We start from the raw sequence: 13,476 nt of genomic DNA, 5'->3' as shown, positions 1-13,476 counted from the left end.
AAAAGAAAAGACCTGGCCAACCCATTTTTATGGTGATTTATCCTTAAGCTCTCCGTGTATGCCCTCACTACCCCATCCATACCCATCTGTTGCTTTGTATTTGGATGCAAACACAGAGGAAGTGTACACGCATGAAAGGATGATGATGTCATACCACCTAACACTGGTGTGCTGATCCCACACGCCCAGAGTAGTGTTGGTAGGTGAGTTATTTATTTTTACTGACTCAAGACAGCACGAACAGGTAAAGTACAGACTGGCAACAAATTTGGAGAGGGAGTAGATGCTTGGTAGCAAAGGCAAAAAGAAGGACCTGCCATGCACCTGCCTCCACCTGCTCCCCAGCAGCCTCGAGACTGGAGACGTCTGTTTATGCCCTGGGTGCCTTCCCATTTCAGCAAATACAAGTCAGAGCAAGCCAACAGCATAACTGCGCCCAGGAGCTTCGCCGATGGGCGGTGCCGACAGATCCCACACATGTGAAATGACTTAACACTTGGATGCCAGCAAACCCGAAAGCAAGTTAATTTAGGGGGAAAGGAACACATATGTGCTTAGATGGCAAAAAAAAAAAAGAAAAACCAAGTGCTTTGGCAGGTGGGGCTAATCGAGAAAGAGCCACAATGAAGGGAGGAGCGGCCCAGTTGTTTTTAGATGTGATCGACCTCAATTGGGAAAATATGAATATGAGTTTATGCAGGGGCTGGCTCACGATCTTCGTCTGAAAAGTATGTGATATTTTTCTGCTTTCAGATGACATGCCCGTGGTGGACAGGAAAAGTGACTTTTCCTTCCTCCTAGAGAGATTCTCTCGATAATACCTGCTTCTGGCTGATAACCTTGTGGGTAAGGTTTTAATTATTTCTTTCATTGTTCCGTATGTCGACTGCTGTCTTTTGGTGAACAACTTCAAGGGACACAACAAAGTGATTTTGGAAAATTTGTCATCTTTACAAGGTCATTAATATAGGAGAGCTTTGTTTTAATCTCATCTCTCTGTTACTAAATCTGTGGCGGGGGGAGGTGCTTGTGTGTATGTGTGTGTGTGTTTTCTGACTCCCTGGATTCTACATATACTTTGAAGGTATGTCCTTGCCACAGAGGCTGATCTCACATATACTAGCTGTGTCCTTAATTTCCAAAGACAGTCCCAAATTTCATCTATTTACCTGACATACCCCCCATAAATGCATTCATTCTTTTTAGACTGTTTTTTGCTATACAGGCACACCTTGGAGATACTGCAGGTTTGGTTCCAGACCACCTCAAGAAAGCAAATATCACAATAAAGCAAGTCACACAAATTTTGGCGGCTCCCAGTGCCTATAAAAGTAATGTTTACACTGTAATGTCATCTATTAAGTGTGCAAATAGCATTATGTCTAAAACACAATGTACATACTTTAGTTAAAGAATACTTTGCTAAAATATGCTTACCATCATCTGAGCCTTCGGTGAGTCATGGCAGTAACACCAAAGATCACAGATCACCACAACAAATATAATAATGAAAAATCTCGAAATATTGCCAGAATTACCAAACTGTGACACAGAGGCATGATGTGAGCAAATGCTGTTGGAAAAATGCCAGTAGACATGATTGATACTGGTTTGTAAAAAACGCAGTAACTGCAAAGCACTGTAAAACAAGGTGTGCCTGTGTAAACACGATCTGTAGAAAGGATAACTCAGCAAGTGTTTACTCTTGAAATCCGGGGTCTTCAAAATCATTATTTGGAAAACAATGCCAGTTAACTCAACAAACACTCATGAAGCACCTACTGTGTGCCAGACGGTAAGCAGAACACAGCCCAGGGGCTGGAGTTACAGGTTGTTGTTTTTTCCAGATCTTAAAAGAATCTGAAAAGCAGAGCCAGCTTTTGAATTTGTAATAATGGAATTACAGTAAATATTACTTGGATTAAACACACACACACTCATTGCCTGGAAATGACCAAACCTTCCAAGCACTGTGATATGCATTACAGAGTTCTGGGATGCCATGAGCATAGGTTACAGAGGCTGTAAAAGTAGACTTCGTGGCAAACTGCCCAGCAAGGCCTTCTTTCACATTTAATGCCTTGTAGGAATAAGATAGCATGAGATGAGTCTTTCCAGCCGATGAGAGAGCTGAGTTGTCTTGAAAAGTCAAGGAACCAATGTCCTCAGCTGCTGAAGGTCTTTGGGCTTTTCCCTGGTTTCGCTGAATGGTGTCAGAGGGTGGTTTTGAAATGGAAGAGAATTTTTATAAAATGAAAGACAAGCCCCAGGTAGGTCTGTATAACTTACTCCTTAGAGCAGTTTCGGAGATACCTTTGCATGTGGTGTGTAGTAGGTGCTTCAAACCTTCCATTTATGCCTTCAAACTGAATCTTCAATCTGTCGTCCAGAATCAAGCTTCCTATGTTTCCTCTGGTTAATAACTGTGTTTCCTTTATCATATTCTAACTTTCATTTAACATAGGTTTTTTATTTCGTATTGGACTCCAGTGCACAGAAGTTCATAACTAATTAATAATCCTTGGTTCATGAAACACGTCGCCATTGATCCATGTATGACCTGCTTTATTTAGTTTGTTATTTTTAATAATGAGGAAGTACTCATGAAGCTACCGCCCCGCCCCCCAAACAAAAGCTAGAACCTTGACAATAAGATTATAACCTACAACTAACCACACAGATCTACCCCCAACCTATTTCCCTGCTTCTCCCAAGCCAAAGCAAACCCTCATCCTGATTTATGTGTTCAGTATGCCCTTGCTTTCGTTTTTATCTAGCCTCACGGTTTTATATATATATTATATGTATTCAGAAAAGTGTATGTGTCTATATGTGTGTATATATGTTCTTACTTTTATAGAAAAGACATCGTGTTATATGCAGTTTTTTAGGACTTACACTGTTAAGATTCATCTACTGTTGCATGTTGCTGTCTTTTGCTTGTTTTGGCTCCTCTATAATATTTTATTATATAAGCGTCCCACAGTTTATGCAGCAACCCTCTCATTACTGGTCATTTGGGTCATTCACAGATTCTTGATAGTGTAAACAGTACTTTTATGAACATTCTTGTAAGTGGTCTTACACATATGCAAACATTTCTCTTGGGCATGTACCTAGGAGTGAAATTGTTGAGTTGGATCGTGCACATGTGCTCGATTTCAGAGTACAAAGCCAAACTGTTTCCCAAAATGGTTGCCCCAGTTTACACCCCCATCAGCAATGTGTATGAGAAGTGATGGGTCCACACCCTCTCCGACACTTGATGTTTTCAGGCTTTTTCATTTTTGCCGACTGATTGTGTGTGAAACAGTACCTCACTGTGGCTTTGATTCGCATTTTTACCTTTGATGGTGAGCATCCCTTTGAATATGATTGGCCAAATACATCTCCTTTCTTCTGAAAAGTGTCTGTGCGTGTTTTTTTGCCCATCTTTCTACAATTGCTGGTGCTTTTCTTATAAAAGCAGTCCTTAATATGTTCTCAATACTAATCCTTTGTTTGCTGTACTTCTTTTCACTTTCTTTAAGGTACCTTTTGATGGATAAAAGTTCTTAAGATAATAAAATAGATCAATCTTTTCTTCTGTAGCTAATGCATTTCTTTAATCTTTATTGGAGTATAATTGCTTTACATAGTTGTGTTAGTTGCTGCTGTATAACAAAGTGAATCAGCTGTACATATACATATATCCCCATATCCCCTCTCTCTTGCGTCTCTCTCCCACCCTCCTTATCCCACCCCTCTAGGTGGTCACAAAGCACGGAGCTGATCTCCCTGTGCTATGCGGCTGCTTCCCACTAGCTACCTGTTTTACATTTGATAGTGTATATATGTCCATGACACTCTCACTTCGTTCCAGCTTACCCTTCCCCCCCTCCCCGTGTCCTCAAGTCCATTCTCTACGTCTGTGTCTTTATTCCTGTCCTGCCCCTAGGTTCTTCAGAACCATTTTTTTTCTGGTTTTTTAGATTCCATATATATGTGTTAGCATACGGTATTTGTTTTTCTCTTTCTGACTTACTTCACTCTCTATGACAGACTCTAGGTCCATCCACCTCACTACAAATAACTCAGTTTCGTTTCTTTTTATGGCAAGTAATATTCCATTGTATATATGTGCCACATCTTCTTTATCCATTCATTTGTCAATAGACACTTAGGTTGCTTCCATGTCCTGGCTACGGTAAATAATGCTGCAATGTACATTGTGGTACAGGACTCTTTTCAAGCTAACACTTTTTAATTTTCTTTTTTTTCCAATTTTTATTGGCGTATAGTTGATTTACAATGTTGTGTTAGTTTCTGCTGTACAGCAAAGTGAATCAGTTATACATATACATATATCCACTCTTTTTTTAGCTTCTTTTGCCACATAGGTCATTACAGAGTATTGAGTAGAGTTCCTGTGCTATACAGGAGGCCCTTATTATCTATTTTATATATAGTAGTGTGTATATGTCAATCCCAATCTCCCAACTTATCCCTCTCCCCCTTCCCCACTGGTAACCATAAGATGTAACTAACGCTTTTAATTTAAGAAATCTTTTTTTAAATTGTCTAATCAATCTTTTCCTATTGCAATATCTAAAAGATATTTATCTGTATTTTATATAAAAAATGAAAAGTCTCTCCTGGCAGAAGAAACTAGGAAAGCAGAGGTGGGAAAAAGGAAGCAACAGAACCCCAGACACTGGTGCACAGCAACCTAGGGAGGGATGAGGGTGGGATATGGGGGGTGGCAAGGCCAGGCCCTGGTAGGATTTATAGCCCTGGTAGGGTTTGGTTTTTTTTTTTTAATGACATTTTGCAGTTTATTTTTATTTTATTTATTTATTTTTGGCTGTGTTGGGTCTTTGTTGCTGCATGCGGGCTTTCTCTAGTTGCGGCAAGTGGTGGCTACTCTTCATTGTGGTGCGCGGGCTTCTCAGTGCGGTGGCTTCTCTTGTTGTGGATCACAGGCTCTAGGCATGCGGGCTTCAGTAGTTGTGGCACACCGGCTCACTAGTTGTGGCGCATGGGCTTAGTTGCTCTGCAGCTTGTGGGATCCTCCCAGACCAGGGGTCGAACCCATGTCCCCTGCATTGGCAGGCAGATTCTTAACCAGCACGCCACCAGGGAAGCCCAGCCCTGGTAGGCTTTTATAATATTTACCAGTTGTATGTGTTCATCCCCTCCCCCCCCAATTATAAACAACACATAATCTCATCATATTTGGGCTATAGAAAAGAATGTAGAAAATAACAACCATAATCCCCTCATTTGGGGTTTTTTCTATACATATTCATATGTTAATCTCCTGATATATACATATCTCTTTCTCCTGAAAGGCTGTAACCCTTTATCTCACTACCAGTACCCTGACCCTAGCCATGGACACTTTCTAGATGTGACCATCCTTGACCCAGGAGTAGCCTCCACCAGGGTTGACAATTACTTAAAAAAAAAAAAAAAAAAAAAAAAAAGAACTTCTACTAAAGAAACTAAGAATCTTGTGCAATTATTAGAAAATAAGAGTAGGCAAAAAACTACGTCTAATTTTACTAGCCAGAGATATCATTTCTGGCATTTTGACGTGTATCCTAGGCTGTTTTCTGTTTTGGAATCTTCCCATAGATGCTATTGTATATAGTTTTTCAACATGATAAATGTTCTTCCACGTCATTATTTGAGCGGTACAGAGTATATCCTTGTGTGGGTGGAATTTAAAATATTTATCAAATGTGCATCAGCACCACCAACCAATCCAAGTTGCTCTCCCACACTCGTATCGGCCCCAGACTTTATCAGACCAGTTCTGTACTGTCGACCCTTACGTTTCCAATGGTTCCCTATTAGAAGAAATGGTGACATGCGTCTCATTTACACTAAGCCTTTGTGCACATCCATGATAATGTTCTCAGAATAAATTCTGATACGTGGGAATTCCTAATCAAAGAGTAAGAACGTGTTTTCACTTTTTGATATATCCAGTGGACTTGCTCTCCAAAAAGGTTTTATCAATTCATATTCACATCAGCAGGATGTGAGAACCCATTCTCCTACAAACTCACTAAGAATAGCAGCATTGTGACTTCTATCAAAGTACTCTTAAGTTCGATGTCATTTCACTATTTTAACTTGTATTTCTTCAATTATTATTGAGATTAATTTTTTCATCTGTTTCCTGGCCATTTGTTTCTCTCTCCAACCCCCACTCCCCTCCCCAGCCCCTTGTGTGTGTGTGTGTGTGTGTGTGTGTGTGTGAATTGTCTATTGGTGTCATCTCCCCTTTTATTGACCCAATATTCTTTCTCTTATGTCTTTGTAAGAACTACATCTGTTGAGGGTTTTAACCAGTTTCGTAAACATTGCAAACATTTTTCTAAATTTGTCTTTTATCTTTTTTTCTACACTTTTGCATTTCAGATTTTTTAATCTGATATGTTTTGGTATTTTAAAAATTCCCTTTTCATTTGAGGATATGTAAAATTCACCTGAATTTTAGGGGGTATTCTTATTTCTGGTTTTTGTGTTTTTTTTTTGCCATACACGGGCCTCTCACTGTTATGGCCTCTCCCGTTGCGGAGCACAGGCTCCGGATGCGCAGGCTCAGCAGCCATGGCTCACGGGCCTAGCCACTCAGCAGCATGTGGGATCTTCCCGGACCGGGGCATGAACCCGTGTCCCCTGCATCGGCAGGCGGGCTCTCAACCACTGCGCAACCAGGGAAGCCCTCTTATTTAATTTTTTACATTTAAATCTCTGTCCCATCAAAAAATGATGTCAGTTTATGATGGGAAGTCTGGAGCTAACTTTTTCAAAATGGCTAGCTAGTTGCCTGACATCATTTCTTGAAACATGTTTTCTTTCTTTTAAAATGTCATTGAAGTATAGTTGATTTACAATGTTGTGTTAATTTCTGCTGTACAGCAAAGTGATTCAGTTATACATATATATATATATATTCTTTTTCATATTCTTTTCCATTATGGTTTATCACAGGATATTGAATATAGTTCCCTGTGCTATACAATAAGACTTTGTTGTTTATCCTAGTTTGCATCTGCTAATCCCAAACTCCCAATCCTCCCCTCCCCGACTCCTCCTCCCCATGGTAACCATGCATCTGTTCTCTATGTCTGTGAGTCCATCGCTGTTTCATAGATATGTTCATTTTTGTCATATTTTAGATTCCACATATGAGTGATATCATATGGTATTTGTCTTTCTCTTTCTGACTTACTTCGCTTAGTGTGATAATTTCTAGGTCCATCCATGTTGCTGCAAATGGCATTATTTCATTCTTTTTTATGGCTGAGTAATATTCCATTGTGTGTGTATGTATATGTGTGTATATATATATATATATATATATATGTATATATGTCACATCTTCTTTATCCATTCATCTGCTGATGGACATTTAGGTTGCTTCCATGTCTTGGCAATTGTAAATAGTGCTGCTATGAACATTAGGGTGCATATATCTTTTCAAATTCGAGTTTTTTCCAATATATGCCTAGGAGTGGGATTGCTGGATCATATGGTAACTCTAAGAAAAATGTTTCCTTTACCTGCTGATTTGAAATAGGACTTGTACTATATCTATGTGCACATTTGGATCTGTTTTTGTGCTTTCAAGTCTCATCCTGTTATGTTGCTTGTTCCTAGTCATATCTTATAAGTTTAATTATCATTTTATAATAAATTTTAATTATTTCTTGGAACGATGCTTCCCTGTTATTATGCTCTTTGACATTTTTATTGGCTAGCTGGCTATCCTCAAGCATTTATTCTTCCAGGCAAACATTTAAGACTCTCTTGGTCAAGTTTCCCCAAAAAAGTTATGTTTAGATTTTTATTGGAATTGTATTAAATTTATGTTATTTTGGTAATAATGGACATCCTTACAGCAATATTAGGAAAATGGTGTGTTTTACTTTACTTGTGTTGAAGTCATTTTCCTGTTCTTCAGCAGTATCTTGAAGTTTGAGTCACACAAATCCTGCACATTTCTTGCGAAGTTAATTCAAAGTTGTTTTTTTTGTTGTTGTTATTGCACATGGTGACTAAACTCTCTTCCCTCCCCAACCCCGAGTCATTCTGCTATATTAATTTTTATGGATTTTGTAACTGGCCATCTTACAGAACTCTTATTCATTTTAAGTGTTTTTCATTGATTCTTTTGGATGTTGCAGGTAGCTCATTCCCCCAAAAATGATAATTTTGTCTCCCTTTCCACATTTATACCTCTTTTTCTAGTTCTTGGCTTCAGTACAGGTACAGGAATTCAGATGCCTATGGGGCCCAGGCAAGTAACATAAATGAGAGAACTGGGCCCGGTGAGGCCTTTGGCAAATGGGAGAGCACAAGTCTTACCTAAAGGGAGAAGTTCTTACTCAGCTCCAGCCATTTTGTGCCGTTTGAGAAACAGGCCACGTGTTGACAGGTGGTCAGATTTTTTTAAAAGATATGCCAAAAATCAGGTGTTTTTTAAAATGTGAAATCTATAAGTCTTTTAAGTGTTGAAAATGAATTCAAATGTTTTAAACAACAGGCAAGTCAAATATAGAATATCTGACGGTCAGGTTCAACCCAGGCTCGGAGTATGACCCCCTTTGGCTAGAACTTCCAGAATATAAGAATGTATTGAGTTTGAGTAGCAGGCACTTTTGCCTCATCCTGGTTTAGTAAAAATGCCTCCACTGTTTGACCAGTTAGCTATTTTGTAGACTCCTGATTTATTCTTTTTCACGTGAAGCCTCCATCTCTCTCCAATCTAACAGGAGTATTATACGAAGAGAGAATTTTGAATTCTATTAGCTGATATGGTTTTCTTCTTTGATGGATGAATGTGATGAATCCATACGTTTTCTAATATTGAACCATCCTTGCCTTTGTGATTTGTGGAACTAAGCTATAATTAGTCACATTATGTTATTCTTTTATTATACAGTTGTATTCCATTTTCTGTCTTATTGAAGAGTTACAAAACTAGGAGGGAAAAGGTCTATTTTGTTTTATTTTTGCAGCAAAACTCACCTATTGCCTCCATCGCACGACCACCACTATCTCCTCCTTGTTTTCTTGGGTAAATAGTGTGACATGTAGAGGGAAGGGAGAGGTGGTAAAACTTCACCATGGCCACCCGGACATTCTGGAGGATTGACGGATGATTATTTGGCTTTTGTTTTGCTGAGGGAGAAATGTTCAAGCTCGATTCTTCTCAGTACAGAAATCTTGTTTATTTAGAGGCTCTTTGAGGAAGAGGGGGAAAGAACTCTGGGGGGAAGGGACCGAGATGTCTAACAGTGTCTGCTGTGGTTTGTAATTTGGTCCCTTTCTCTGATGTCTCATAAAGCTATTAATAAAGTATCCATTGCCTTCAGTGTACTGTAGAATTGGGTCTTTTTCTGCAATGTGACAAACTATTAAGCAAAACCACCCCTAGACCCAGGCAAGGGCAGTTCCTGCCTTTGCTTTACAGGGCCCTGCTCTGTCCCTCTTTTGGCCACACTCCTCCCCAGAAGGTAAGGAGACCACAGGGTGAAGGTCCTACAAATGGGTGCAGGCCTGTTTGGGTTGGGAATTCTGGATTACTGAATGCCTGGGCCCTGTGCTCCCTGCCTTCTACCTAAATGGCCCAAGCCTGCACCCAGGGCCTGTGCAGGCCACTTTCCTATGTCCATTCTTCCAGTGTAGGACAGCATGGCAGGTGTTTGCACTCCCAGGCCTGGAAGGATGACCAAGGATGACTGATTTTTTTTTTTTTTTTGCATTTGTTTTTTTAATTTTTTAATATTTATTTATTTATTTTTGGCTGTGTTGCTGTGCGTGGGCTTTCTCTAGTTGTGGCAAATGGGGGCTACTCTTTCTTGCAGTGCGCAGGCTTCTCATTGCAGTGACTTCTATTGTTGCAGAGCGCAGGCTCTAGGCATGTGGGCTTCAGTAGTTGTGGCATGCAGGCTCAGTAGTTGTGCCTTGCAGGCTCTAGAGTGCAGGCTCTGTAGTTGTGGCACACAGGCTTAGCTGCTTCATGGCATGTGGGATCTTCCTGGACCAGGGCTTGAACCCGTGTCCCCTGCATTGGCAGGAGGATTCTCAACCACTGCGCCACCAGGGAAGTCCCAGGGATAGCTGATTGTGTGGAGGGTGGACAAAGCTTGGACAAGTGGGCTGAAATGTCCACAGTATTCCCGTAGGCCCGTTATGATGTAGGACGGAGCTGGGGACCATGAGGAAAGGGTGTTCAACTGTCCTTATGCCACTCAATAATATCTTAGAATTCCAAGGAGACTGGGAGAATTCTCAGTTGAAACTTGGCTTCCCAAGTGGTTATAAAAGAATATCCATCAAGGTAGAAGTGAAACAATTTTTAAGCACAGTTAGCTTACTTATATCTCTTAATCACTCTAGCCGTATGGTATACGGGCCTCCCTTCAAACTCTTGCTCCAGGTCCCATAATTGCTTGGGGAAAAAGTATTGCTGAGTCTAAGTCCTCCAGGTGATCATGAGACCACCAGGGTAGACCCACAAGAGGAAGCAATGTAGGGACTTCTGTATTCATTTGTTTCCCAGATAGTAAATTCAGCTCATATATTCTCTTCCCTTTCAAAATGACTCAAATGACCAAAGAAATAGAAAAATACCTGCATCCCTAAGACAGCTTAGTCTCTGAGAGCTGCCATAACAAAACACCACAAATTGGGTAGCTTAAATCAACAGAACTTTATTCTCTCCCAGTTCCAGAAGTTGGAAATCTAGGTGTCATTGGGGCCATGTTCCCTCCAGAGGCTCCAGGGGAGAATCTTTCCAGCTCCTGGTGGCTGCTGGCAACATTTGCATTCGTTGACTTGTAAGTAGCTGCATCCTTCCAGTCTCTGCCTTCATCTTCACATGGCCTTCTTTCTCCTTCCGAGTGTATCTCTGTGTGTCCTCTCCTCTTCTTAGAAGGACAGCAGTCACTGGATTTAGGGTGCACCCTAATCCAGTATGATATCATCTTAATAATTACATCTACAAAGACCCTATTTCCAGTTAAGGTCACATTCTGAGGTTCCCGGTGGATATGGATTTTGGGATGACACTAGTCAACCCAGTATACTATCCCTAAATAAGTTTGGTCTAAGGCTCTTGTTTTCTGTCTCTGTCTCTTTTTCTCTCTTCTCAGGATTTGGTTACCAAAGCTGGGTTAGTTTGTAAAATCATCTGAGACACTTTTAAACATTTTTTATGCTCTGGAACCAGCTCAGTCATATAGAAATTCTCTCTTCCCTTAAGGTTTGACAGAATTTGCCCACTCCCCCACCCCCGCCCAAATCATCTGAGTTCGCATTTCAGCAAAGTTGTGGAAAGCTCTTTACCAGCTGCTTCTGTGACTTTTTTTGTCTTGAATTTTTCTACCTCTTCTTGAGTGGATTATATTGTCTTATTTTGGTTAATATTTTATTAGTATAAATTTGAACAGAGCGTGCTTTTAACTGTAATCTTCTTTCATGTCTTTGTGTCTCATCCCTTTCATATTTCTAGGCCTATTTACTTGTATTTTTTCTTTTCTTCTCATGTAACCTTGCCAGAGGATTGTCTGTTTTATTGGTCTTTTAAAAGAGTTAGTTTTTTTTATTTATCTTACCAATCCTATCATTTTTCTGTTTTCTAGTTTGCTTATGTCTGCTTTTATCTTTCCTTATTTCCTTCTACCGTCCTTAGATTTATTAGTTTTTATCTCAGTTGTTTAGTTAATTGCTCTTTTTATTTTCATTTTTATTGAATAACAAAACCACTTAAACCTTATCTTTTCTCCAGTGAGTAGCCAGAGAGATGGATGCACTGTGAGAATGTCGTAGCTAGGACTGAGAGCCTGGAAACAGAAAAGATCAAAAACACATTTCTCTGTTGGGGACCTGGCTATGGGTCCAAAATGCCAGTTGTTCAGATGATGCTACTATACACATTATCTCTTTTCTACTGTTGCTTCCTGCCGAATGCTAACCAAAGGGCCATGGTGGTCTCTAGCTGCTAGAGACTAAATGTTTATATCCCGTTAAGTCATAGTTGGGGGCTTCCCTGGAGGCACAGTGGTTAAGAATCTACCTGCCAATGCAGGGGACATGAGTTCGATCCCTGGCCCAGGAAGATCCCACATGTCACGGAGCAACTAAGCCTGTGCGCCACAGCTACTGAGCCTGCACTCTAGAGCCTGCGAGCCACAACTACTGAGTCCACGGGCCACAACTACTGAAGCCCACGTGCCTAGAGCCCATGCTTTGCAACGAGAGAGGCCACTGCAATGAGAAACCCGTGCACTGCAATTAAATGTAGCCCCTGCTCGCCACAACTACAGAAAGCTAGCGCACAGCAACGAAGACCCAATGCAGCCAAAAATAAATAAATTAAATAAATAAGTTTTTTTTAAAAAGTCATAGTTTGAAACCTAACCCCAACTGTGAAGGTATTAGAAGGCAGGGCCTTGGGGAGGTGATTAGTCATGAGGGTGGAGCCCTCATGAATGGGATTAGTGCCCTTATAAAAGAAGCCCCAGAGAGCTCCCCACCCTTTCCACCATGTGAGGTTGCAGTGAGAAGATGACAATCTATGAACTAGGAAGTGGGTGCTCACAGACACAAAATCTGCCAGCACTTTGATCTTGGACTTCCCAGCCTCCAGAATTGTGAGCAATACATTTTTGTTACTTATCAGCCACCCGGTCTGTGATATTCTGTTATAGCAGCCTGAACAGACTAGTGAAGGGCTGGACTCCATCTTTCCATCAGTGATACTGTAACTGTGACCCTTCAAACTTTAACCCACTAGGATTCAAGGCCTCTCTGAATCAGTTTTGTCTTATCTGGGGAGCCCTAAGGCCTAAGTCGAAATTGTTTGGAGTTTCATCAGCTGGTCTGCAAATGCTACAGCTGCGCTTGACAGACAACTGCGTGTACCAGGCAGGTTTCCTGCCCTTCCCCCACTCCAACTTTTTTATCGTTGTACCAGGTCTTAGTTGCGGCAGGCATGCTCCTTAGTTGTGGCTCACCAGCTCCTTTAGTCATGGCTTGCTGGCTCTTTAGTTGTGACATGCGAACTCTTAGTTGCAGTATCCATATGGGATCTAGTTCCCTGACCAGGGATTGAACCTGGGCCCCCTGCATTAGGGGCACAGAGTCTTAACCACTGCACCACCAGGGAATTGTTGTTGACGATACAGGTTTGAGGATAGGGTGCAATGGAGAGTGAAACACTTTTCAGCCAGACCAGGTTAAGTCTGCTTGTAGCATCTTGAAAAGGCTCAGTTTCAAGGCATCCTGGATTGTCAGCAGAGGACAGCAATAGACTGGGGCTAGGATACCTGACCCTGACCCCTGGTCTCCAAGTGGAACTTGGTGCAGGACAGTGTAAGTATCCACTGGCCTGTTACAGGTGGTGGTCAGCATAGAGGACATACAAAATTGGGGGGTATAAGAATGGGGGTCCCTGACAAGCCCCAATTGCCAGAC

This window comes from Mesoplodon mirus, assembly GCF_964341445.2.
Source record: "Mesoplodon mirus genome assembly, chromosome: 15".
NCBI lineage: Eukaryota > Metazoa > Chordata > Mammalia > Artiodactyla > Ziphiidae > Mesoplodon > Mesoplodon mirus.
The sequence above is the reverse complement of the archived record's forward strand: the minus strand, read 5'-3'. Positions refer to the sequence as shown.